The 27900-nt window shown below is 45.0% G+C and overlaps 1 protein-coding gene and 1 long non-coding RNA gene across 2 annotated transcripts in view; one reads left to right on the top strand and one right to left on the bottom strand.

Annotated features, from left to right (window-relative positions):
- Positions 1–13504, bottom strand: part of LOC144281081 (uncharacterized) — a 32852-nt gene extending 19348 nt beyond the window's left edge. The window contains exon 1 of the long non-coding RNA XR_013349532.1: positions 13219–13504. This is a non-coding gene — a long non-coding RNA (uncharacterized LOC144281081). The remainder of the gene's footprint in view (positions 1–13218) is intronic.
- Positions 13505–13599: 95 nt separating this feature from the next.
- Positions 13600–27900, top strand: part of DPYSL5 (dihydropyrimidinase like 5) — a 96317-nt gene continuing 82016 nt past the window's right edge. The window contains exon 1 of the mRNA XM_077843799.1: positions 13600–13941. The gene's annotated coding sequence lies outside the window, so the exon portion shown is untranslated. The remainder of the gene's footprint in view (positions 13942–27900) is intronic.

The following is a 27900-nucleotide window of genomic DNA, read 5'->3' as shown; positions in this document are numbered from 1 at the left end:
TCCCCTCCCCAGCTCCCCTGCCCCAAGTGTCCCAAGGTGCCCTCCTTTGTCCCTCTGCACTCATTCCTACACTCTCCCAGGCTTCAGCTTGATGTGATTTTTTTTTTAAGATTTTATTTATTCATGAGAGTCACACAGAGAGAGGCAGAGGCATAGGCAGAGGGGAGCCCAATACGGGACTCGATCCCAGGACCCTCAGATCATGCCCTGAGCCAAAGACAGACACTCAACCACTGAGCCACCCAGATGCCCCTTGATGTGATTTTTGATGTAGTGTTTTGAATGCTGGTGTGTTGGTGGGGTCAAGAGCCACCGGCCAAGAAAAAATTCTTGAGATGTCTTTGGTGCATAGAGGTGGTTTTATTAAAGCACAGGAACAGGACCCGTGGACAGAAAGAGCTGCTGCCGTTGCTGCCTCCTGCTGCCCTGAGATTGTGAGGAGCAACTGATTATATACCTTGGGGTGGGGTGGGGTATACTTCCTTTAAAGATAAAGGAAGTTCCAAAAGGACTTTCATATGTTAGAGAAGACTTGGGTTCCTGGAGGAAATGTTATGATCTGCCTATCTCAACTATTTGTCAATGGGCTGCAGGTTTTAAGGACATTTAATTTTATCTACATTTCCTTCTCCTTTGTTTCCCACATTATCCCCCCCCACCTTCAACAATTTTGACCCTTAAATCTTTAAGATCGTTGAGTGTGGGAGGCCTCATCTTCTCTAACTTCTTCCTGCTGGACAAAGGCATAGAGATGTCCATACCTTTGGGTCAAAATTGGTCAGCTGGGGAATTTATATCTAGGAGTTACCAAAGGCAGAGGCAGCCAATCTAAGGTAGACAACATATATGAACCCCCTTGATGTTCATCTGGAAGTTAGGGTAATGAAAGAATCTTGGCACCAGCCAGGGAGACACCAGAAAAGATAACAGAAAAAGGTTAGTATTATAATAAGATAGAGACCTCTGAATAAAAAAGACCTTTGATAGTGAACTAAAATTTTTCTCCAGTTCTTTATTGTGGTTTGGAGAGAAATTTGAGATCTTCCATGGTTCACAGGAATAAGAAGACACATTAGTCTGCTCATTGGTTTCCTGTGAAGGGGATACAGGTTTTTATTCTAGATATAGGAGCCTATAAAGAGCATCCCTCTAATTTTACTTAGAGGGAGTACATAATATGACCTGGTGGGACCCTTCTGTCTTGGAATTAAATCCCCTGCTGTATCAGACTTTCAATCCTTTAAATAAACCATGTCTCCAGGGTTTACACGGGGTGGGTTGCTAGTGACTGTCAGATCAGGTTGAAGGAGGATATGGTTTGCCTATTCATTTAGAGATTTATGAATTAACTCGGCCTCAAGTGAATAATTTAATAGAGCATTATAGTCTCTCCATCTATTGACAGGTCTGCAATGAAAAAAGGTTTTCCACATGATAACTTAAAGGGACTTAACCCTGTTGGTTGTTTGGAGGCAATCCTCATTTGGAGAAGCCAGTAAAAGAGTAATCCAGTTTTCTTAAGTCTAAATGCTTAGTTGGTAAGATGCTGCTTTAAGATGTGGTTAGCCTTTTCCACCTTTACAGAGGATTGTAGGTGCCAGGCCGAATGTCAATAGTAATTAATTTTTTTTATTTAGGGATCCCTGGGTGGCGCAGCAGTTTGGCGCCTGCCTTTGGCCCAGGGCGCGATCCTGGAGAACCGGGATCGAATCCCACTTCGGGCTCCCGGTGCATGGAGCCTGCTTCTCCCTCTGCCTGTGTCTCTGCCTCTCTCTCTCTCTCTGTGTGACTATCATAAATAAATAAAAATTAAAAAAAATTTTTATTTAAAATCAATTAACATACAGTGTATATTAGTTTCAGAGGTAGAGTTTAGCAAATCATCAGTTGCATGTAACACCCAGTGCTCATTACCTGAAGTGCCCTCCTTAATGCCCATCACCCAGTTACTCCCTCCACCCTCCTCCCCTCCAGCAATCTTCAGTGTGTTTCCTTGGTTTGTCTCCCAATAGTAATTAATTTTTAAGGCCCGAGCTATTTGCTGAGTTATTTGTGCAATAAAAGATGGTCTGTTGTCACTTTGTAGGGACCAAGGGAGTCCCAATCTAGGGACAATTTCCCTTAGCAAAGTCTTTGTTACCTCAGTGGCCTTTTCTGTTCTACAAGGGAAAGTCTCCATCCATCCAGTAAAAAGTGTCTACATAAACCAGTAAGTATTTATATCTGTTACATGATGACATTTGCATAAAATCTAATTTCCAGTACTCCCCAGGATATGTCCCCCACCTTTGGATTAGCCTTAAAAGTGGGGGAGGTATGTGAATAGCACCCTCTGGTAGTGATTAAGTTAATTCAATGAAGGGTTGTTTGTTTGTTTGTTTTTTTAAAGATTTTATTTATTTGTTCATGAGAGACACAGAGAGGGAGGCAGAGACATAGGCAGACGGAGAAGCAGTCTCCCTGTGGGGAGTCTGACCAAGGACTTGATCCCAGGGCCAGGCAGACACACAACTACTAAGCCACCTAGTCACTCCCATTGAGGGGGTTTTTAATGCTTTATTCCAGGGCCTTTTTATCCAAATGAGTAGTCTGGTGCATGCGCTGCCTATGTTTCCATTGGGTACCTTCAGGTATAAAGATTTTTCCTCTATCATTTATAAACCAGTCCTGTGCATTTTTTTTTTTTTTTTTTGAAAATCCCCATTCCAGGGCTACTCAGGTCTCTTGATCTGAATAGACTGGGGATGTATCTTTTATTGGTGTCAAGACTGGTATGAGACTCAGTATATGCAGGCTTTGAGCAGCCTGCCTCACTGCATAGTCTGTGAGGTTATTCTCTTTAGATTCTATGGCCCTGTCCTTTTGATGTCTCCTGAGATGAATTACAGCCACCTTGTTGGGTTCATGTACAGCCCATAAGAATTCTACTATTTTAGGCCCATATTTAAGGGGAGAGTTATGACTTTATAATAGCCCCCTCTCTTTCCAGATTGACCCATGCACATGTAGGACTAGGAAGGCATATTTAGAGTCAGGATAGATATTGATTCTGAGGCCCTTTGCCAATTGTAAAGCACAAGTGAGAGCTGTTAACTCTGCTTTCAGGGAAGATGCATTTGCTGGAAGAGCTTTAGCTTCAATAGTCTGAGTTAGACTGACTATTGTATACCAAGCTTTTCTTATCCCCTTTTCCATGAAACTACTGCCATCAGTAAACCAGCTGTCATCTGTGATATCAATAGGAGAATCTTTTTAAGTCTGATGGGCTAGAATAAACAAGATCAATAATCTCTGAACAGTTATGTTCTATAGAAGTATGATGGCCAGGGGGATCCCTGGGTGGCTCAATGGTTTAGCGCCTGCCTTTGGCCCGGGGCGCGATCCTGGAGTCCCGGGATCAAGTCCCGTGTTGGGCTCCCTGCGTGGAGCCTGCTTCTTCCTCTGCCTGTGTCTCTGCCTCTCTCTCTCTATGTCTATCATGAATAGATAAATAAATCATTTTTAAAAAATGAAGTAATTAAAAGAAGTATGATGGCCAGTTCCAAGCATAAGGGTAGCTGGGTCTGATATTTTTTTATTTTTATTTTTTAAGATTTTATTTATTTATTTGAGAGAGTGCATGAGCAGCGGGGAGGAGCAGAAGGAGAGCTCTGCTCCCTGCTGAGCAGAGAGCTGGATTCAGGGCTCCATCCCAGGACTCTGGGATCATGACCTGAGCCAAAGGCAGGTGCTTAACCGACTGAGCCACCCAGGTGCCCCTAAATCTGGCAGATATTAAGAACCACTTTAGGTGTGTTTAAAAGCATAGCCTCGTATTTAGTAATTTGCCCTCCACACACTCCACCCCCACCCCTGTTATCCATTGATGGTCTTTAGACTCTAAAACATTTTGGACCTGGTGTGAGGTCATCACAGTTAGGGACTGTCCCATAGTAAATTCTGAAGCTTCCTCTGTCAGGAAGGCAGTTGCAGCCACTGCTCAGAGGTGAGCCGGCCACACTTGGGCTATATTGTCAGGTGGCTTAGAAAAATAGCCCGCTGGTCTTGTTTCATTTCCTAATATTTGGGTAAGAACTCCCAAAACTTGGCCCTGTTTCTCTGCCCTATATAAAGTGAAAGGTTTTTCTAAATTTGGTAGATCCAAGGCTGGGACTGATAGGAGCTTAGTTTTTAAGGTTCTGAAAGCCATCCGCTGGGATTTAGTACAGAGTAAAGGTTCTTCATCAGGACCTTTAGCTGAATCATACAATGGCTTGACTATGAGCCCAAATCCAGGAATCCAGAGGTGGCAAAAGCCTGCCATGGCTTGGAAAGTTCGGAGTTGTTTCTTAGTATTTGAGGGCTCAAGATCTAATATAGACTTTCTTCAGGGCACCTGAGTGGCTCAGTAGTTGAGCATCTGCTTCTGGCTTAGGTCATGATCCTGGGGTCCTGGGATCAGGTTTCCGCGGGGAGCCTGCTTCTCCCTCTGCCTATGTCTCTGCCTCTCTGTGTGTCTCTCATGAATAAATAAGTAAAATCTTTAAAAATAAAAAGAATAGGGCAGCCCTGGTGGCGTAGCGGTTGAGCACTCTCTGTAGCCAGGGGTGTGATGCTGGAGACCCGGGATCGAGTCCCACGTTGGGCTCCCTGAATGGAGCCTGCTTCTTCCTCTGCCTGTGTCTCTGCCTCTCTGTGTGTGTGTCTCTCATGAATAAATAAATAAAATAAAATCATAAAAAGAATAATAAGATAGTTTTTTTTTTTTTAATATTAGTAGATAGAATACAGCGGCCTGGTGTTAGTTCACATCCCAAATATTTTACTTTCTGCTTAGATATTTGTGCCTTTTTAGGGGAGACATGATACCCTCTGTCTGCCAAGCAATTAAGTAAGGTTACAGAATTTTTATTAGACGTTTCCTTTGTAGGACTACAGATTAAAATGTCATCCACATATTGAATTATAGTCCCTTGAGGTGAAGTGATATCGCAGAGGTCTTTGCTAAGTGCAGCCCCCCTCCCCACCCCCCACCCTCAATAAGTGAGGACTGTCTCTAAATCTCTGTGGCAAGACTGTCCACATTAATTGTGAGGGCTTGAAGGTCAGGCCCATTCAAAGGCAAATCATGGCTGCCCTTCCCCCACTAAAGGGATGCAAAAGAAGGTGTTTTTTAAATCAAGGGTCATAAACCAGTTAGCATCCCCAGGGACCTGGGTGAGAATAGTATATGGACTTGGTACTATGGGATGAATAGGTACAACTGCTTCATTTATGGCCCTTAGATCTTACACAATTCCATATTCTCCACTTGGGTTTTTTACTGGTAAAAGAGATTGACATGGTTTTAAAATACCATGTTTGAAAAACTTAACAGGGAGTGGTTGTAATCCAATCTTTGCCTCAGGTCTTGGGGGGTATTGTCTTTTATGAAGTATAGCAGTTGGGTCTTTTAAGGTCACTTTAGGAGCACCTGGGTGGCTCAGTTGGTTAAGGTCTGCCTTCAGCTCAGGTCATGATCCTAGGATCCTGGGATCCTACGCAGGCTAAGCAAGGAGCCTGCTTCTCTCTCTCCCTCCACTGTTCCCCCTGCTTGTGCTGTCTGGCACTCTCTCTATCTCTCTCTCTGTCAAAAAGAAAGAAAGAAAGAAAGAAAGAAAGAAAGAAAGAAAGAAAGAAAGAAAGAAAGAAGCAGGCTAAGCAAGGAGCCTGCTTCTCTCTCTCCCTCCACTGTTCCCCCTGCTTGTGCTGTCTGGCACTCTCTCTATCTCTCTCTCTGTCAAAAGAAAAAGAAAGAAAGAGAAAGAAAGAAAGAAAGAAAGAAAGAAAGAAAGAAAGAAAGAAAGAAAGAAAGAAGAAAGAAAGAAAGAAAGAAAGAAAGAAAGAAAGAAAAGAAAAGAAAAGGAAAGAAAAAAAGAAAAGAAAGGAAAGGAAAGGAAAAGAAAAGAAAAGAAAAGAAAAGAAAAGAAAAGAAAAGAAAAAAGAAAAGAAAAGAAAAGAAAGAAACTAGGGAAGACTTTTTCCTTGCCTCTTGTGGTTCCTGGCAATCCTTGGTGGTCATTGGTTTATAGGCATCACTCAGCCTCCATCATCACATGGCATTCTCCCTATGTATCTGTGTCTAAATTTCTCCCTTATGAGGCATTAGGATTTCTTTTTTTTTTAATATAAATTTTTACTTATTTATGATAGTCACACAGAGAGAGAGAGAGAGAGAGAGGCAGAGACACAGGCAGAGGGAGAAGCAGGCTCCATGCACCGGGAGCCCGACGTGGGATTCGATCCCGGGTCTCCAGGATTGCGCCCTGGGCCAAAGGCAGGCGCCAAACCACTGCGCCACCCAGGGATCCCGGCATTAGGATTTCAAAATATGAAATTGAGGGGTTGGGGATGCAAACATTCAGCCTATAGCAGAACCCAGGCTTAGAAAGATCCTTTCATGGATTTTACTTCCAGGAACCCCACCAGGTTCTCATGGTAAAGACTGGAGAAGATCCCCTTTATGTTTCTGGCATGGTAATCATGTGGAAATAAGCCCAGAGAGTTCTTCATAATAAGAGCCATACAAGGGAAACCTTCCCAGAGTTCTTCTCTTACCTGAAGGAAGAGCAATTAGCCAGCTCTGACCCTGTCTATCCTCCCTGTCTCATGTAAGAGAGGGGAGGAAAAAAGGCTGAGAAATGCTTCTGAAGGCCACAGCCCAGGGACTCAGGGATACTAAAAAAATGAGATTTAATCCTAATATTATGGAACGCTTCCCTTCCCAACACCTTTCCGCCACATCAACAGACTTCAGGATAGTAACAGTAGATTATAATTGGGAAAGTTGCAAATCACAGAGTCTGTTCAAGAAGCAATTCTCAGGGAAACCCAAAGATAAAAGGGGAAGAAAAAACAAGGAAACTAGAGGAAACAAGCCTGTGGCACTCACAGCCATAGCAATTACTAAATATAGCCCATCTCCTGCCCAGATTAACACAAAGCCTTAGACTAAAAACCTACTTACCTCAGTTTCTCTTACCTGATTCATCATGTCTGGCTTTCAACAAAAATTTACAAGCCATGTTTTAAAAAGCATGAAAGAAGGATACCTGGCTGGCTCAGTGGGTGGAGCACGTGACTCCTGATCTCGGGGTTGTGAATTCAAGCCCTGTGTTGGGTGGGTGTGTAGAGATTACTTAAATAAATAAAACTTTTTTAAAAAGCATGAAAGAATATCATCTGAAGAGACAAAGGAAGCATCAGAACCACACTCAGCTATGATATAGAATGATGAGATAGGGAATTTAAAATAATAATGATTGTTATGTTAAGGCTCTAATGGATAAATAGACAACAAACAAGAACAGATGGGGACTGCAAGCAGAGAGATAGAAACTCTAAGAAAGAATCAAAAAGAAGTACTAGGAAGAAACAGCGTAACAGAAGTGAAGAATATCTTTGATGGGCTCATCAGTAGACCTAACTAACACAGCTGAGGAAAAATCAGTGTGCTTGAAAAGATGCCAATAGCAACTTCTCAAACTAAATGCAGGGAGAAAAAAATGAAAAAACAACAGAGAATATGCAAGCATGTGGGACAATTCCAAGTGCTCTGAGACACTAACTTTTTTTTTTTTTAATATTTTTATTTATCCATTCATGAGAGACCCAGAGAGAGAGGCAGAGGGAGAAGCAGGCTCCCTGTGGGACTCAATCCAGGGACTTGGGGATCATGCCCTGAGGCAAATGCTCAACTGCTGAGCCACCCAGTCATGCCCAGACACTGGAGACACTGTAACTTTGAAGAGCAGGACGCATGGCTCTCTGGGGACCTCACAGAACACCCACCTGGGGGCTTTTCATTGTGAAGGTAAGGAGGCAAACTAGTCAAGGTCAACATAATCACCAAGCTAGACGGGATGGTGCCACTCTGAAAATTACACTACGAATCCCCAAAAACCACTATAGATTTGAGAAAAGGGCAAATGTAAATAAAATGTTTGATAATAGGCAGTGTGGTCTAATGGAACAAATACAGACCCTGAGTTAGACTTAGGTTTTGGTCTGGGCTCTACTCCTTTGAGCTGTTGGACCTTAGGCAAGTCACTTGCCTTTGAGATTCTGTTTCCCTCTTTTTTTAAAAAATATTTTATTTATTTGAGAGACAGAGATAGCGAGAGGGCACAAGCAGGAGAGGAGAGGGAGAAGCAGGCTTCTCACTGAGCAGGGAGCCTGAGGTAGGGCTGGATCCCAGGACCCTGGGATCATGACCCGAGCTTAAGTCAGACACTCAACTAACTGAGCCACCCGGCACCCCATGTTTCCTTCTTTCATAAAGTGAGTATCGTGATACTTTTCTCACTGGTTTGCTGCAGGGATTAAATGAATCATGTACATAAAGCATACAGGAAATGTTCAATAAATATTCACTTTAATTCTTATTAAGTTTTGAGTAATGCAACTAAAGAGAAAAAAATAGCCAACTCTTCTGTTGGCTTCATAAAATAATATCAGAAAAAAATCAGGTAGAGGCAGTGATGGGTATTTTTTAGTGTTGTATTTCTTTGGACCCATTTTATTTATTTACTTATGATTATGATTTATTTATTTGAGAGAGAGAAACCGAGATAGCACAAATGGAGAGGAAGAGAGAAAAACAGGCTCTCAAAAAAAAAAAACAAAAAAAAAAAACAGGCTCTCCTCTGAGTAGGGAGCCCAATGCGGGGGGCTCCATCCCAGGACCCCAGGATCATGACCCCAGCTGAAGACAGACACTTAACCAACTGAGCCACCCAGGTGCCCCTGGCCTCATCTTATAAATGAAAATCCAACTTGGTGGCAGGATGAGGGAATTCTTTCCAATTTCAGCTCATCAGCACTCATCAGGGGTTTAATAAAGCATTGTGCTGTGGAGTGTGACTGGTAGGGAACAAGAAGATGATCAAAGATCTGGCTCTGGGTATCCCTGGGTGGCTCAGTGGTTTAGAGCCTGCTTTCAGCCCAGGGCCTGATCCTGTAGACCCAGGATCGAATCCCATGTCAGGCTCCCTGCATGGAGCCTGCTTCTTTCACTGCCTATGTCTCTGCCTCTCTCATTGTCTCTCTCTCTCTCTCTCTCTCTGAGTGTGTGTGTGTGTGTCTTCTGAATAAATAAAAAATCTTAAAAAAAAAAAAAAAAAGATCTTGAGTCCCACATTGGGTTCCCTGCATGGAACCTGCTTCTGCCTATGTCTCTGCCTCTCTGTGTGTGTGTGTCTCTTATGAATAAATAAATAAAATCTTAAAAAAAAAAAAAGATCTGACTCTTAGAGTAATGGTTTTGTTCTCTGAAGGTGGTTGTATATATTTAAGTTGTTCCTTGTTGTCACTATTATTCTTGCTAATGCCCAGATGAAGTTGACTTGTTAAGGGAGAAAACAGCTTAAAACAAAACCTCTTTATCCTTATCTGAATAATGTTGGCATTGTGAGACCATGCAGTTCATAGGTTCCATGTGGGTGTGAAATAAATGCAAATTTCAAATTATAGATTTCCGCTATGGGGCTAGGATAGCTAGAGTCATCCAGCGATTCTTGCTTTATGTTGGCTTGTGGCTATTCTAGTTCCAAGACAAGACACGCTTTATTTTAAAATTAAACTTTGAAACTTAAAAATAAAAGTGGGGGGACAAGTTTCCTAGGCCAAAAGGAATGATTTAAATTTTTGGAGAGCTCATCAGCATTTCAAGAGCAATGATAAGCCACTGGCATTTACTTTGATGTTTTCAGCTCAAGCACAGCCACCCCCACCCCCACCCCTGTCCCCTCCTGTGTCTCAGTGTTGTGCTGGGTGGCCAGAGCTCTGGGACCTGAAAGTCTTTTAGTCTCATTTCCCACTGCTCTTGTTTGTGTATCTGTTTAGCCCTATGCATTTCTTTAAAAAAATTTTTTTTTGTTTTTTTAAAGCTTTTATTTTTAAGTGATCTCTACACCCAACATGAGGCTTGAACCCAAAACCCTGAGATCAAGAGTAGTACACTCTACCAACTGAGCCAACCTGGCCCCCCTAGCTCTATGCCTTTAGATCTTCTACAAGCATCCTCTCTTGTCTTTCTCTCTCAATGTCCATTTATCTATCTCCCGTCTCGTTTTTGGTTCCTGCCCTGTGGCACTGACCGGAATATAGAAGTTTGACTGCTGGCTCACAATTGTTTTAGTGGCTAAGTAGACTTCACAATGTGTTCTCCATGCTAGGGTTGTCATTGACCTATGAGGGGGGAAAAGGTGAAAAGAGAAGGCCAAGGAAGAAATCTAATACAAACCTCCTTGGGAATGTTGGAGAATACCCTTTCTCAGAGGACACTTCGAGAAGTAACAGGTTGGAACTGCAGAGAAAGGAACATGACTCCTTGAGAGTCATTCATGGTCACCATAGTCTCTGCACTGGAGAGTCAGCTTTCTCTGCTGGGGCAAGAGGGCTCTGCTCTGTATCAGGCAGATGTGTTTTGGAGCCCTGATAATGCTTATTTGGGGTGACTTTTGGGGCAAGTCACTTGACTTCTATTAAGTTTGGACCTCCTCATCTGTAAGAAATGACCAGTGCTATCTGCCCTGTGAAGTTGTAAGGATCCAATGTGTTTCCAAAACACCCACTATTCCTACACTCATTCCCCTCTTATGATAACTCTTCATTTACCCATTATTCAGAAGCTTGTTTTTAAGGTGATTTGGAACCCTAAACACATTTACTCATAAGAGCCAATAGCCCTCAGCTTTGAGAAGTCTGGCCCCAACACCAGTCTATCTACTATCCTCTTTGTCTTCAAAGACTTGATTTTCAAGTCATGATGGGTTCCTCTGCTGTCTTCCAAACACTTCCCAGCTCCCCCAACCACAAATTTTTACTTCTTCATCCTGGAATCTCAGACCTCTGCTTAGAATCATCCAGCACATCAATATCCAGGTGAAATCCAAATCAAGCTCCTCCATTTCCTGATGATTTGTTCAGAACTGATTTATCTCTCATCTGAATTCCTATTTTACTTCATCCAAGCTGGTCATATGAGCCTCATAGTAAAAGTCACAACATACTGCTTTTTGTAGCTGTTATAATGGGATTATCATTTTTTTTAAAGAGAGAGAGCATGTACAGGAGTGTGGGGGTGGTGGGGGCAGGAAGAGGGAGAGGAAAAATCTTAAGCAGGCTTGGTGCCTAGTGCAGAGTAAGAGGTTGAGCTCGATCTCATGACCCTGAGATCATGACCTGAGCCAAAATCAAGAGTTGGATGCTTAACTGACTGAGCCACCCAGGTGTCCCAGCAATGTCATATTTTTATATTCCTCACACTATTCCATAACCATTTGTTATTGAATAAATGAATGATTATAGCTACATTTGTTGAGTGTGTGCTATATGCCAGGCAGTGTGCTATGCCCTTTGTGTGTGTGTGTGTCTGTGTGTGTGTGTGTGTGTGTGTGTGCTATGCCCTTTATATGTATTTCCTTATGCAATCATCATGGCAGTTTTAAAAAAATGTGCTATGGGGCAGCCCGGGTGGCTCAGCGGTTTAGCACCGCCTTCAGCCCAGGACGTGATCCTGGAGACCTGGGATCGAGTCCCACGTCAGGCTCCCTGAATGGGGCCTGCTTCTCCCTCTGCCTATGTCTCTGCCTGTCTCTCTCTCTCTCTATGTGTGTGTGTCTCTCATGAATAAATAAATAAAATCTTTAAAAAAAATAAAAATAAAAAAAATAAAAAACGTGCTATGATCCTCTAGTTATGTAGGGAGCTAAAGTTCAGATGACATAAGTAACTTTCCCAAGGTCAATTATCCAGAAAGTATAGCAACAATTTCAACCTAGGGATGTATGACTCCAAGACCTATGCCCTTTCTATTTTCCAGGAGAGATAACCTAGATTGAAAGTAAGCAAATAAAGCTAAAATCAAATACTGGGGACATTTACCGCCTCAGGTTTAGATGAGACGTTCAACAATGTTCCTAGCAGACAGATGACCTCAAGGCTGCTCTTTCTCTTACAAGGGAAGTTAGGTCCAGGAAGAGCAAAGGAGGGAGTCCAAATTTGAGGTCCATTAAATGTTGCAAAAAACGTTTCCTCCACTAGAGGACTCCCTCCCCCGAGGCAAAAAGTGCAGCTTCCAAGGGATCCAGCTATTGACAGCCTGTAAGGAGGGCGGCTTCACTCCACCTCCCTGAGGCTCAATCCATTTTGCCTAAATCCCTAGGTCCCTGCAGAGCCTGGCCAGCCTGTGAATCCCTAGGGCAGTGCCCTAAACTGAAGCAGTGGGAGGACAAGCCCCTCTCTCCAAGTTTTCACAGCCACATCCTGGGCTCCCTGGATTAGGGATGCTTTGGTGTAGGCCCTAGGTTCATCTGGGGGCTCCTTTCATAAACTCAGGATGTGTGGGGCAGGGGGCTGAATAGTAAACCTTCCTCCTTGGAGAAGCAGACTCAGTGTGAATAACCCAGCAGGGCACTCCCCAAATGCCAGCCTGGCCTGCTCCAGGCCCTGAGCCCTTGGCAAAGGATGGCAGTGAAAGTGGTCCGTAGACACCTCACTTTGCAGGCTCTGCCACCATGCCGCCCCTGTGGGTTTTGTGGAGAAGAGGAGTGGGGCATCCTCCGGAGAAGTAAAGCACCATTTTGGTTGAAAATAACTTGTAGAGAGGTGTGAACTACCTCTCTGGCTGTGGCTGCGCACGCAAGGTGGCTGGGAACTCCCTCAACTTCACCTCGTCTCTCAAGCTGGGAGGAGACGGTTTCTGCAGTAACCCATTGGGGTTCCCGGGAGGGACTCTGGATGGGGTTGGAGGTGAGAACTCATTGGTGCATTTTAATCAATAGAAACGGCTTTGAAGTGACATTAAGTGAAAAGAAGCAAATTACTAAATCACAGCTAAGCTATTATTACAACTACATAAAAGATTACAGTAAAGGCTTAAGAGGGGTTTAGGGAGGTGGTACTAAGGCCTGATAATCCTCCCTCTCCTTTTCTAGATTTGTTGATTTAGTTAATTTATGTTTAAAACGTGAAGAAAAAAAGGTGAGTGTAAATTGAGTCATAAAACATTTCCAAACACTTCACTATGTCCTGAAAGAAGGTGTCAGAAACAGGACAGGTGGCTGGACCTGAGAGCTCTGGATGGAGCAGCTCTAGCTCAGAGCAGCCCAGAGAATGAACCCGGGGTTCGAGTCCCCGGCGGGGGCAGATGCGAACTTGGTTGGCCCTGAGTGGCCGTCCACTGTGTACTGTACCTACGTGAGGATATTTTTCTCTAACGCCCACCCCGCCCGCTCCAGCGTGCGACCTCGCCGAGCGCCCGCTTCGAAGGCGTCGTACTGGGTCCGGGAGGGAAGCCGGCGGCAAAGGGCAGGCCCGGCAGCCACCGGGTGAGGCGGCCGGGGCATTGTTTCAGCCCCTCGGGTGGGGTCGTGCAGGGGGAGGGGAGGTGCTGTGTCTTCGGGACCCGCCCCAGAGCCCTCCCAGGGGACTCGTGCATCAGCGCGTCTCAGCGCCGGGGCTTTGTGAAGGGCCGTGGGTCACCATGGAAACCCAAAGGCACGCGGAGCAGGGCGCGAGGGGGGTCGGCGGGTTCTCGGGCCTCACTCTCCTTCCCCTCTCGGACCCCGGCCCTGCAGCAGGGCCTGTCGGGAGTTGTAGTCCCAAGGCGGCGGCCGCGCGCGGCGGCGAAGATGCGGGGCGCCGCCTGTGCCCGCCTCCCCCTAACCTGCTAGCGCGAGGTGGGGAGCGCTGGAGAGGAGGCGTCGGGTCGGTGATTGGCCGAGGCCGCCTCCAGCCCCCACCCACGTCCCCTCCCCAGCTCCCGGCTTCCGACTCCAGCGCCGCGCGCTCCAAGGCGGCGATCGAGCGAGCGCGCGTGCAGCCGCCGCCGCCCTGAGCACCCGCAGCTCCCGCGCCGCGGCGAGACCGAGGAGAGACGGACCGACCGACGGACCCTCGCAGCCGCAGCATCCCGGAGGAGTGCGTGATGGCGGGGCGGGCGGTGGGCTCATTTTCCCCGGGCTGGGACATCCTTCTCACGGCCTCCGTTTCTCTGGGAGGCGCACAAAAGGGCAGGGATAGGGGTGCACCCAGGGACCCGGCCTCAGGGGACGCGGCGGGAGGTGTGGTTTGGGATTGGGGCGGCCATCGGGGCTAACCTGGGGTCGAGATCGGGCCCTCTTTGTACGCCCACAGAGCTCCGTGCAGTGCCTTGCTCATAGTAGGCGTTTCGAGCGTGCTCGTGGGATTGCAAAGAACTGGGGTGAGAAGACGGCTTGGTTGAAGGGCTTTCACTCTTAGCACACAGTAGGCGCCCAGCCTCGCTCGTCGAGGTGCACTGAATGGCTGGAAGCCTGGGCGGGGGCTTCTCTGGCTACGGGCCCGTCCTGCCCGAATCCCTGGATGGTCGCTGCCCGTGGCCCCCCGCTACCACCGGTGCACACACCCTGCGTCCATTTCGCCTCCGGGTTGGGATTTGCCCAGCCTGGACCGGACCCGACGGCCCGTTCCACCCGTCTGGCCAACGCGGCGGTGCCTAAGGACAATTCGCCTGCTGCCTCCGAGGCACCTGCCCGAACCACAAAGGCCGCCTGTGGCTGCCCGGCCCAGAGCGAGCGCCGAGCTGGGTGCCTTCGCCGGGTGCCTTCGCCGGGTGCCTTCGCTGGAGCCCAGTGCGGGAGCTCTCCCCGCAGCAGCGGTCTTGGCGGGCGACCGACATCGACGCCCCAGGCCGGGGAGGGGCAAGAGCCGGAGCCAGACAGAAGCTGGGACGGGGAGAGGCGGACGCCAGGCCTCAGTCTGAGCAAAGATGGGGAGATGGGAAAGCTGGGTGGGGACAGGTGGACCGGGTCCGGGGAGAGAGGCAAGTGGAGACCAGGGTTTGAGGAGCAAAGAGAGGGGGCGGGGGGCGGGCCTGAAGAGGGAGGGAAGGAGTGCGGTGCAGGTGGCGCGAGGCGGGGCGAGTCTGGGGCTGATGAAGAATGAGGATGGGATGGGAGGAGAGATGCTGGAGGGTGGAGACCGCCGGGGTTTGCGGAGGGTAGACGCCTGGGGGGAGGAGATCCGCGCGGGCAGGGGGAGGGTCCCTCTGGGGAGGGAGGTCTCCCGGGGGAGGGAGGAGGCGCGGGCGGCTGGGAGGCGAGTCCCGGGCCTGAAGACCCTAAGCTCCAGGCGTGCAGCCTGGCGGTCCAGGTGGCCAGCTGGGCGTGGCCCTTGGACAGGCGACAGACCCAGGATGGCGGATCCGAGACGGGGCTGAGCTGTCCCCACCAGGAGCTTTGTCTCCCGGCCTGACACAGCCCGTGGGGACTCGCTTCAGGTTTTGCGATAATCCGCAGCGCCGCAGGCACACCCTTTTCTTCTCGGGGCTGAAAGGCTTGGTCCAGTGGCAGATGCTGGCTGGGAGGCGGGATGGGGGACGTCTCCCGCCCGAGAGACCTGGAGAACAATAGCCGCCCCTGGTATCCTCCGGATCCCGCACTAGGCCCCCCCTCCCCCGAACTCAAGTGTGCAGTTTTCTGGTGCAGAAAATGCTCCCGTAGAAATCTCTGGGCAAGCCCTCGTCTTTGGGGGTTTATCTTGGAGCACCAACCCCTGCATTAATTCCCTGGTGTGAGTCGCGCGTCCCCCCAGACTGTGGGTCGGGCAGGAAGCCGCCGCCACCGGCTTTGATGCCTGCTGGCCTCCGCGTCGCCTCCTGCCTCCTGCTGTTGACCAGCAGCCCAGACGGCGTGGTGGCCCCGCGGCGACCTGGTGATTGCCTCCGTGCAGGGCGAGTTCCCTCGGGCGGTTGGCTTTGTCTGCTGAGGCCGGCCACGTCTAAGGTCTGCTGTTTATTCACAGAGGGAGCAGTCAGGGTTGGTGGGGATTGCGGTGAAATCGGGAGAAGTGGTTTTGGAGATTGATTACCCGCCAAGGGTGCGGCTCCTGGCTTTTAGAGCCTGCAGCCAGGGGACCAAAGCTTCCCATTGCCAGTGACCACACCCAAACCAGTGTGTCCATCCTTTTGCATATTTTGCCCATATTGCCTGCTGACCTAAGATGGGGATGGCTCTGTGATAGGAGGTGGCTGCTTGCCCATGGGAAAGCAGATGAACAGAAATGGAAACACAAAACAAGGATTCAACACAGCTTTCCATGCACTCATAGTCTTGCTGGCGGTGTAAGCATCTTTCATGTCAGGCTGCAGCATCTTGACATGTGAAAGGACTGCCCAATCCTAAAATTCTGTTTTAGAGATTTCCCTTGATCATTGTTTAGCTTATATTAAAGGTGACTCTTAAGCATAGGGTTTATACTTTTAAATTGTCATTCATTTAATAAAAAGGTGGGAAGGGAGGGCAAGGCAGAAGCATTTTTATTCCAAGAGTGAAGGAAGCAAGGATAAAAGAGAGCATCATAGGACTAATCATTGAGACTTATATTTGCCATTAAGTTAACTGACGAGCCTTTGGCTCTGTCGTGAAACCCCAGGATTTTCTTTCTTAACCAGGTTGATGCATAAGGCTGTGATGTCACTGTTGGCTCTTGTCCAGAACATTTGATAGTTGCCAACCTGAAGGCCTCCTATCTGGAGTATACTGAGCGGCCACAGGAAAACAGCAGTAGACTGTATCTTACTGCTTTTCAAGGATGGTGTTTTGAGGTGGTGCCTCTCAGAATTTACAAAACTGGTCTGAAAGGATTAGCTGGAATGTTGTTCACTGGATGTTTTAAGCTAAGCGAATAGACCTATCTATCTCTGGAGTAGATGAAAACCAGGAATCTCAATATTAGAAAACCTAAAATCTGACATGAAGGTTTTTTTCTTATGAAAAAGCTTCAGTAGGAAATGTGTTTTCACATCATTATCCCAAGGGAAAAGTTTCAGGAGGGAATGTTTTATTGGTTTATTCTTTTTGAAAGAATTTTATGGATTTGTTTAAGGGTATAATGCTACCAAGCGCTGTGTGAACATCCATACTAGTATTTTCCTCCTGGGGAGTCCAGAGATGAGGAATACCAGTATGATCAGCCCATTTCTAAAGGGAAGATGGAGAGAAAGCAGCATCCCCCTCCTATCTCCTATGAAAATGTCTGAGAGGGGGATCCCTGGGTAGCTCAGCGGTTTAGCGCCTGCCTTCGGCCCAAGGTATGATCCTGGAGTCCTGGGATCAAGTCCCACATCAAGCTCCCTGCATGGAACCTGCTTCTCCCTCTGCCTGTGTCTCTGCCTCTCTCTCTCTTCCTGTGTTTCTCATGAATAAATAAATGTTTTTTAAAAAAAGAAAAGAAAAGAAAAGAAAATGTCTGAGAGACGGGGCCCAGAAGGGAGAGGCAGCTGAGTCCCAGAATTCTGGGGTGCCATTCTTAATTCTCGTCTCCTTGACCTTGAGGACCTCAGCTAGGTATATACAAGGTGCTCATAGGCCATGAAGACCTAGCTATTTTCGGCATAGCCTCTCCCAGATGGAGATGTAAGCCACCATAGTTTCAATATGCTCAATGCACTGTGTATTTCCACCTGTGGGAACAGTTACACAGCAAGACAAGAGTACACAATTGATCAAAGTTAAGTTTGGAGACTTAGTGTACACACCTCTGTCCTCCAGCCATGCCTCTCTGGAAAATTTCCCTCGTTGGTAACAGCTCCTCTCATCCAGGATTCAGCATGATCCTGCATTAGCTCTAGGGAATTGTAGGCCAGTGGCCATCATAACTGAACACATCACTGAAGTCAATTAGGATTTAGATAATTACACAGAGCCAGAGAAGTTGGTATTACTAGAAAACAATATCTAAGACCCCAGGGTGTCTGGCTGGCTCAGTCAGTAGCACATGTGACTCTTGATCTCAGGGTGGTAAATTCAAGCCCTGCTTGGGGTATAGAGATTACTTAAAAAATCTAAGATCTTCTCTATCTTGCTGGTATAAAAATTAACCAAATTCTGATAGAATCTGATCCTGTCCTTTCTTATTTCCTGAGCTATAAGAAAAAAATTTCAGAAAAGTCCTCTAAGACTTAGTTCACTGGATCCTGTAGGAGAACAATACAGAAAATCTTTGTCCTTGTGAAAACCTGTAGGAAGAAGTTGATGTAATATGAAATCAAATGAGAATAATAAGTAACATATTTGATTTCATTGCACTGCTAGTGAATAAATGAGAAATAATTTCAGGATCACTTTGCCTTAAAAATTTTTTTTTAAGGATTGATTTATTTCAGGGAGAGAGAGGGAGAGCCAGCTTGAGCATGAGTGGGGGGAGGGGCAGAGGGAAGGAATCTTCAAGTCAGCTCCCCACTGAGAGTGGAGTGCCAGTAAGTGGCTGACTCTCAGGACCCTGAGGTCATGACCTGAGCAGAAACCAAGAGTCAGACACTCAACTGACTGAGCCACCCAGGTGCCCTTGCCTTAAATTTTTTATATGAAGATGAAAGAAAGGTTCAAACACTAAGGTAGAAATCTTCAATGAAATTTGGTATTATTGTATAAAGTGGACACATTATATACTCTAACAAAAGAAATTCATGAAGGAATATTGTTTATAAAAAAAGGAATATTGTTTATGATGGCTTCTATTTCAGCCTTTGAAACTTGTTTAACTTAAATACACTTCACTGTAGAATCCTCTGAGCCCTCGGACCCTCCATTTTTTAAAAAAATATTTTATTTATTTATTTGAGAGAGAGAAAGTGTGAGCCAGAGTGGGCGAGGGGAAGGGCAAAGGGAGAGGGAGGAGCAGACTTCCTACTGAGTGCAGAGCCCCTAAGCAGGGCTCGACCCCAGGACCCTGAGATCATGGCCTGACCTGAAGTCAGGCGGTTAAGGGCCTGAGCCACCGAGGCGCTCCCCTTGTGCCCTCCTATCAGTCATAGCCTAGTTTGATGCTTGTTCTCGTGCGCCTGCCTGGACCCCCTCTTCCCAATCCAGACTCAAAGGCAGTGTTCCCAGGAGGGAGAGCCTGCACCTAAGCCAGAAAGCCAGGTGTCAGATCCCCACTCTGCTACTCTGCCTATCCTTAGTTGAATTACTTTTCTCTTGAGGACTCAGTTTTTTCATCTATACAATGTTTAAATAGTATTGAGAGTAGTGCCTGGCACCTAGTAAGTGCTCAACAAATGTTGGTTATCACTGTTGTCACAATCTCCCCCAGAATAGGCCCACAAAAACATTTTGATTCCCCATTTAATCTTTCTCTTTTTTTCTGATTTTCTTTTTTAAGTCATCTCTGTGCCCAATGTCAGGCTTAGCTCACAACCCTGAGATCAAGAGTTGCATGCTCTACTGACTGAGCCAGCCAGGTGCCCCCTTTTTTTGTGAATTTCTTTTCTTCATTTAATATTTAATTGCCAGGGGCCAGGGCAGGCTGCTGTGCAGTATCAACCGTGGGAACAGAAAAAACGATTAGGACCCCCTTTATGAACTCCCACCCTTGCAAATAGTAGGAATAGCTCTGTGCTGAGTCTGAGTCTCTTGAAGCACAGCTGTAGTCAGCAGCTGAGAACTTGTAGTTAAGAATGTTCCAGAAGAGCTCTGATACCAGCTTTGCCAAATCATCACCATGTGTGGAACTGGCCTGGCATCTCACCTGCTCCTATACCATCTAAAAGAACAACTAAACACCTGTAACTGGTGAGGTGCTGCTGCTCCGAGGTTGTTCTGATCTTGGTATGAGGAAGAGCGATCATGTTTGGTTGATGGCAGCTTGTTGGAAATAAAAATATCTCAGGTTTTTCAGCTAAGAAATGAACTTGGCACCACAGAATTATGTATTTAACAAACACTTTCAAAGCATTTACTCGGTGCTAGGGGTTGTTCTAGTTCCTATGAGTTAAGTACTGTTATTATCCCAAGTTTACAGTTGAAATAACAGAGGTATAGAAATGACCCAGTTAGATACATGGCAGAGCCAAGTTTCAAACCCAAGGAGTCTGTGTAGTCTGTATAAGTTGGGATTCTCCAGGGAAACAACCGATTAGGATTGGCTTATGTGATTGTGGAGTCTAGCAAATCTAATATGTATAGGGTAAGCCAACAGGCTGGAACTCTCAGCCAGGAGCTGATGTTGAGGTGTCTTTTTTTTTTTTTAAAGAGAGAGAGAAGGGGGGCGGGTCAGATGGAAAAAGAGAATCTTAAGTGTGCTCCATGGTCAGTACAAAGCCCACCATGGGGCTTGATCTCCTGACCCTGAGATCATGACCTGAGCTGAAATCAAGAGTCAGACAGTTAACCAACTGAGCCACCCAGGCACTCCTGATTATTGAGGTCTTAAAGCAGAATTTTTTCTTCCTTGGGGAAACCTCAGTTTTTCTCTTAAGGCCTTTCAACTGATTGTATGAGGCCCACGCATATTAGGAAGGAAAAGCTCCTTTAATTAAAGCCAACTGATTGTAGATGTTAACCTCATCTACAAAATACCTTCTCAGCAACATCTATAGGTGAGTGTTTGAATAACTAGGTATGATAGCCTAGCCAAGTTGACATAAAAAAAGGTACTATCACAGAGTCCATGCTTTGGAACACTACACCAAAGTAAGAACCTTCCCTGGTGGATGTAAAGTTGACAGTAAACTAAAGAATTTATCAATGGGCTAGTCCATTACAAAATGGTTCTCCTCACCTTGTTTCAAATTTTAGACCTCTTTTTTCATCCATGTAACTTCCAGGATGAAATACTGCTCAGAGTTAAGTAAGCAGTCAATAATATTGAAAGAATACAGACTGGGTGGCTCAGTTGGTTAAGCAAGCATCTGTCTTCAGCTCAGGTCATGATTTCCGAGTTCTGGGATCAAGCCCCGCATGGGGCTCCCGCTCTGTGGGGAGTCTGCTTCTTCCTCTCCCTCTGCTGTTCTTCCTCTCTCTCAAATGAATAATTAAAAAATCTTAAAAAAATAATATTGAAAGAATGACTGAATGATTTCGATGATATTTTTCAGGATCTTCCAACCATTGAGACCTCTGGCTCCCCATTTAAATTTTAAAATCATTTGGCTCAAGTGCAGTTGAGGTTTTATGAATGACTAGATTCTCTGGGAAAAAGAAGAGTATCTGCGTTCTGCATTGAGTGCTGTCACTCCCCAACCCCAACACCTATCCATTTTCATTGGCTCAGCAAAAATTTTTGGGTCTGTTACTGCCGCAGCTCCTTGTGTCTCCCACACATCAGCAGTGCCCAGTACTCGGCCACACCATCTTCGTGTCATTTCCGTGTCCATTGACAGGCAGCCCCTTTGTTGATTTCAAATCCACCATGGGCTCACTCTAGTTTCTCAGGCTTTGGGTCTTTATTCTTCCAGCTTTTGTCTGGTCCTGTTCTTGCCTTTGTCTCTCTGCAGAGCATGCATGACCCACTATTGACAGAGAAGCTCTCTCCTTTCTCATTTTTATGGTTTCATTCAGATTTCTGTCTTTGTGGATTGATAGGTTCATTCTGTTATAAAATTCAAACACAGCCTCCCAATTTTTTCATTAAATGTTTTTTAAGGTCTGTTTCCAATGCATGTGAAGCTCGACTTTATTGAAGTTACTTGGATTGTTCTAAGCTTGCCCTATTGCCAAGTGTGTGGGCAATACATATGCATAAGATGGTGATTTTTGGAGGGTGGGGTAGGTGAGAGTGTATTTTTAAAATTTTTTATTTTTAAATTCTTCAGTGAAATATAACAGAAATACAGAAAATATACAAATTATACGTGTATGGTTTAATGAATTTTTGCAAACTAAACATGTCCATGTAATCAACACCAGATGAAGAAATATATTAGCAGTACCCCCAAGTCTTCCCCTTACCCCCTTTTTTTAAAGAGTTTTTTTGTTTTTTGTTTCAGATTTTATTTATTTAAGAGAGAGAGAGACAGAGATAGGAGAGCATGAGTGGGGAGGAGAGGGAGAAGCAGGCTCACTATTGAGCAGCGAGCCTGACGTGGGGCTCCATCCCAGGATCCTGAGATCATGACCTGAGCCAAAGGCAGATGCTTTGCCAAATGAGCCACCCAGGCACCTCCCACACACACACACTTTTTAAAATAATCTCTACACTCACCATGAACCTCGAATTTACAACCCTGAGATCAAGAGTCGCACACACCACCCACCCAGGTGCCCCCTCACAGCCCCCCACCCCCCATAAGTCCCCTTCTAGTCACTCTTCCTCCTGCGTCACTAACCACCATCATGACTTCTTAAGAGTATAGATAAGCCATGCCTGTTTTTCAGCTTTTCACAGGTGGAATCATTATGGTGGATACTCTTTAATGAGTGGCTTCTTTTGCTCATTGCTCTTGGATTTCATTTGCTAATTTTCATTGCTTGCTCTTGGATTTCATTTGCTAATTTTCATTGCTTGCTCTTGGATTTCATTTGCTAATTTTCATTGCTATGTATCAGTCTATCCTATAAATGTACCATGTTTATTTATCCATTATGTTGCTTTTTTTTTTTTTGAAGATTTTGTTTATTTATTAGAGACAGAAAGAGAGAACAAGCAGTGGGGAAGGATGAAGGGAGAGGGAGAAGCCGGCTCCCCCCTGAGCAGGAAGCCCAATGTGGGTCTTAATCCCAGGACCCCGAGAAAATTACCTGAGCCAAAGGCAGCCGCTTAACTGGCTAAGCCACCCAGGCACCCCTTCCCATTATATTGTTAATGGGTATTTGGGTGGTTTCCAGTTTGGGGTTATCATGAATAGTGCTATTGTGAATATTCTAGTACATATTTTGTTCGTAAACATGTGTGTTTCTGTTGGGTATATCCTTAGGAGTAGAATTGCTGGGTCAAGGGTTTGCATATGTTATTTTTTAGGAGACTGTGCCAAATAGCAAGATTAATGGTGATTTTAAAACATTTTTTTAAAGATTTTTTTTAAAAACACTTTGAGGGATGCACTGCTGTGATTAAACTATTTTTAGAAACCCGAGAGGCTGGCATAATGTGGCTTGATCAGAGTTTGGTTTCCAATTCTTATTCTTCAGCAAAAAATAGAACTTGAAGCTGTGTCTCATTCCACAGTAGCTCAAGTGCACCTTTTTAAGCTAATGGTTGTGGTTCAGCCTTAGTCTTGCCACAGCAATTTCCTTACTCCTGTTCCTTAAGGAAAAGATGAGAATCAGATTATAATTGCAAAATGGGTCCAAAGATCATTCCGGAGATGTCTTATCAGCCTTGAACAAGATTAACAAGTATTTTTTCTTCTGATAACTATTTTGCATTTCTTATATCAAGTCAAATAGCAATTTTAAATTGTGTAATTTCGGTGGTTTAAGAAATCCCTTAAAATGTGGCGGCTTGGAATCACAGAGTTCAGACTTGTTATTTGGGAATTAGAATTATAGCATAGATCCTTTTTTTTTTTTTTTTTTTTTTTTGCAGGTTTCTAAAAAGATTTAAAATGGACATGATTTTTACAACTGGATTATAATGGAAAAAAGCCTCTGCAACTACTGAAAACCAGGATAGACGAGGCACAAAGATAGAGCGGTAGCCTTCAGATTGTGGATATAAGGCAAACCCATCTCACTGCTGGTCTTCATTGTTGGCAGAGAGATGGCAGCAGAAAACATGGCCCTTGTAGATCAAGGGCAGCAGTGTAGATGTGATGATGACAGGACGATGGCAATGAAACCTGGGCCACCCACAGAACATGAATTCCTAACTCTGCAGGTTTTTCCATAGAGGGGACTCATTCAGAGCCCCAGTTCTTCCTAAGAAAGACTTCTTTCTGTCACGTTGCCTGCCATGTTTGTCAAAGTCCTCATACAAGCAAGTGATCGAGATAAGATTTATCATTTCTTTAAAACCTGGGTTTACTGCTTGGACTCTGTATCCCTTAAAGCACTTAGATATAATGTAGGACTTAATTTGTACAACTAAAATGTATAATATTCCGGGGCGCCTGGGTGGCTCAGTCAGTTAGGTGTCTGTCTTTGGCTCAGGTCATGATCCCAGGGTCCTGGGATGGAGTCCCCACATTGGACTTTCTGCCCAGTGGGGAGCCTGCTTTTCCCTCTCCCTCTACCTGCCACTCCCTCTGCTTGTGCTCTCTCTTTCTGTGTGTCAAGTAAATAAATAAGTAAAATATTTAATAAAATGTATAATATTCCAATATTTAATCAATTACAAAGCACCTATAGACTGTTTCACTGATACAGCTAATGTAATGATTGCTTGTTCCATCAAGCCTTTGTCCATAATGCTCACATAATTTTTACAGAGCTGTAACTACAACATGCATATTATTTCATATTCTGTTTTCTCATTTGACATTAAAAAAAGATTTTTATGTCCCTACCTAATTTAGAAACATAAACTTTTATTTTATTTTATTTTAGAAACGTAAACTTTTAAATGGCTACCTACCATTCCATTAGAAGGTACACTGTTTATTTATTTATTTTAAAGATTTATTTATTCAGAGAGAGAGAGAGGCAGAGACACAGGCAGAGGAAGAACCAGGCTCCAGGCAGGAAGCCAGATGTGGGACTCGATCCCGGGTCTCCAGGATCACACCCCGGGCTGCAGGCGGCGCTAAACCACTGTGCCACCAGGGTTGCCCTACACTGTTATATTTAAACATTTACTTATAGATGAATACTTAGAATGCATCCAATTCTTTTTTTTTTTTTTTTTAAGATTGTATTTATTTGAGAGAGATAGCAAGAGAGAGCACAAGTAGAGGGTTGGGGAGAGAGAGAACTAAGCTCCCCACTGAGCCAGGAGTCCTACACGAGGCTCCATCCCAGGACCCTGGGATCATGACCTGAGCTGAAAGCAGACACCCAACCAACTGAGCTACCCAGGTGCCCCTCTTTTCAATTATTTTAAATACTATTCACATCTTTGTGAAATCACATACTTGATTTTACCACCCAGCTGGTAATATGTTTTTGAGAATTGAGATTCCCTTAAAATGAGTTTTTGGTGTACAATTTTATCATAATACAATTTTAATCATAATAGCTGATAGTTTGCACATAAAGACAAATGCATAAATGTATGTTAATTCCTTGACTTACGGACCAACTTCACAAAGTTCCCTGTGGTTTTCTAATGAGTCTTGCAAGGTGGTCATCAAAGAATTTGTGTAAATGTAGGTATAAAATGGTCTGAGATGATTGGTCATCAAAAACAGGACTGCAGTAATAGTTGGAAGGCAGAGTACCCCAAGTAAAGTCAATTTTTATCAATTCTGTAAAACTGTACTATTTCTTAATAGCAAGTAGCACCCAAAGTTGGCCATTTAAAAGACATGAAATGGTCTCCAAATTGTGGAGGGATCACAAAGTTATCAGGAACACTCAGTAGTTAGTTAAGTTCTAAATATTTGGGAATAGAATGCAAGTCGCCAGGATGGATGTTGGAGCAGCCTGGCAAGTGAGAGGTTTAATAACCATGCAATAACTGGACTCGACTTGCACCGAGGTGTTATTAGAAATAAGCTTGAACATCCCATATTTCCTGAGTGCCTGTAAGGCACAGAGCAATTTCCTAGAGAGCTTGCTCATGGGAGAGAGGTGGATTTGAATTCTGACTCTGCTACTTTCTAGGGGTAAGAGACCTCGGGCAAAGTCAATCTCTCCAAGCCTTGATTTTCTTGTGATTCAAAAGAATGTTTGTGAGGAGGACTAGTGGCATACATGCATGGAGCCTGGTGGGTGCATGGTAAGCACTCAGTAAGCAGAGCTAATGGTGTTCTCTAGGTGCTAAGTTAGGTGCTTTGAGATCTGTAAAGATATGTAAAAATATGCTCAAAGGTATATGATTGTCAAATGAATGGGCTGGACAATATGATCGCTGGTGCAGAGGTAATAGAGATCACATAAGAGATTCGGTCAAAATGGTTTCGTTCCCTCTGTATGATGAGGAAATGTAGACTAGATGTTATCCCACCACTTTGATGTTCTGTGACAGTCATGCTGTGTCTCTGCTGGGAGTGTCACGATGTTTTACCAGTAGAAACCTGCAGACTGCAGTTGGCCACTACCTATCAAAATTAAAACTGCACACATCCTTTCACACAGCAATACCACCTCTACGAATTTATCCTAAAGATCTGCAAGCATATGTGCACAATGAAAAATACAAATGGCCATTATTGCAGCATTATTTAAACTAGCAAAAAATTAGACCAAACCTAAATTCCTGTCATTCGAGAGCTAGTTCAGTACATTCTGATACATCTTTTTTTTTTTCTAAAGATTTTATCTATTCATGAGAGACACACAGAGAGAGAGGCAGAGACACAGACAGAGGGAGAAGCAGACTCCTCGCAGGGAGCCTGATGTGGGACTCGATCCTAGGACCCTGGGATCATGCCCTTAGCCAAAGGCAGACGCTCAACTGCTGAGCCCACCCAGGCATCCATTCTGATACATCTTGACCAAGAAATATTATGCAGCCATTAAAAAATAAGGCGGATGTTTCTGTTCTGATATATAACAACTTCCAATTTATATCGCAATGGAAAGAAAGAAAGGCAGAGCAATCTTTAAAGCGTGCTTTTTTGTGCAATACAAAATAGATAAACATATGCTTAAATATACATAAGACTGTCCATGCAAAGAAATACAGCAAAACCTATGAGGTGCTGATCTCTAGAGAAGACTATTTATATGACTTAAATGTTTGTCATGTATACATTTTACCCACTCACCAACAATAATAACACTAATTTGGCAGCCCTCACTGGCTCTGGCTCACCCTGTTAGGGACTCAAGAAAACTTGAGAAGGGTTTAATTCTTGGCACCATGCCCATGACTTCTGTTCTCAAATGGGCCCCCACTTGGAGGACCCCTCCAAAATAAGACACAAGCATGCAGAATAGGGGTTTTGAGCCACTGAAGAGACAGGAATGTGTAACCCATTCAAAAAAAGAAAGGTGCTGGGACCAGAAGTAAAGATGACCCATTCCTGTAATCAACAAGTAGAATTTCTAATATTTTTATTCAGGAAAATTTGGTGTAAATCTTAGGATACAGAAGATGAGAAGCACTAACTCGGCCTCACGAACCCCCCACCATAATGTGTGCAAGGGCTCATTCTTCCATCCCTTCCTTTATGGGACAGGTGCTGTTGAACTGCACTGGGCCAGGTGGCATCATAGGACATGAGAGCAAAGAACTTTCTACAAGCATTTTATCATTTCATAAAGGGAGCAACCTCCAGGACAGTTTAGCTTCCAGTGAGCTGTTACTAGTACAGAGAAAGTGTCTGGTGATTTTTGCCCTCTTTGGTTTCAGATGACAGGTTAAGGAACCCCCAAGTCATCTTGTAGAATTCTGCTTAATATTCTGCTTACTCATGGGCATGTTCTCTCTGTAAGGACCATGAAGACAGACTCTTCCTGTGTCCCTTGCCAGGATCCCCAACTCCTGGGGCTCATACCTTTGTGTAATCCTTTCCTGTGACTTGCGTTTAACCAATAGAAGATGGCAAAGGTGATGATGTCATTCCCACAACTATGTGATACAATATGCTGTCTTGCTAGCATACTTGCTGTGGAGACTCTCCTTGTTCACCTGACGAAGTAAGGGGCTGTGTTGGGGAAACCCACTTGGCAAGAAATTGGGTGCCCTCTCAGAGCAGAGAGTGGCCTTCAGCTGAAAGCCTATGACCAGAAGGAAATGAACTCTGTTAACAATCTGAGGGAGCTTGAGGCATGTCACCTGAGTGTCCTTTTATGCTCACACCAAGCCAGCCACCTGCATTGCCCTTGGCCTATCCCATGCCTTTGGTGCTCAGCTCTGGAAAGCCACATCCCCCTTTATGCCGTGTGGTACAGCTCTGACACAGGCTACAGATCGGCCTCCAGAAACTGGCTTCTGTGCCTTTGGTACCTTCCTTGGTTTACACTAGTTCAGTTTCAGCTGCTGATCAGAACAGGAGGAACATGTCTTGATCCCTGTATTCTAAATGCCCTCCTGGGAACCTGATTCTTGACTTGCAGACCAGCCTGGGATTTCCAT

This window comes from Canis aureus, chromosome 12 (assembly GCF_053574225.1).
Source record: "Canis aureus isolate CA01 chromosome 12, VMU_Caureus_v.1.0, whole genome shotgun sequence".
NCBI lineage: Eukaryota > Metazoa > Chordata > Mammalia > Carnivora > Canidae > Canis > Canis aureus.
This window is presented reverse-complemented; position numbering and strand designations above follow the sequence as displayed.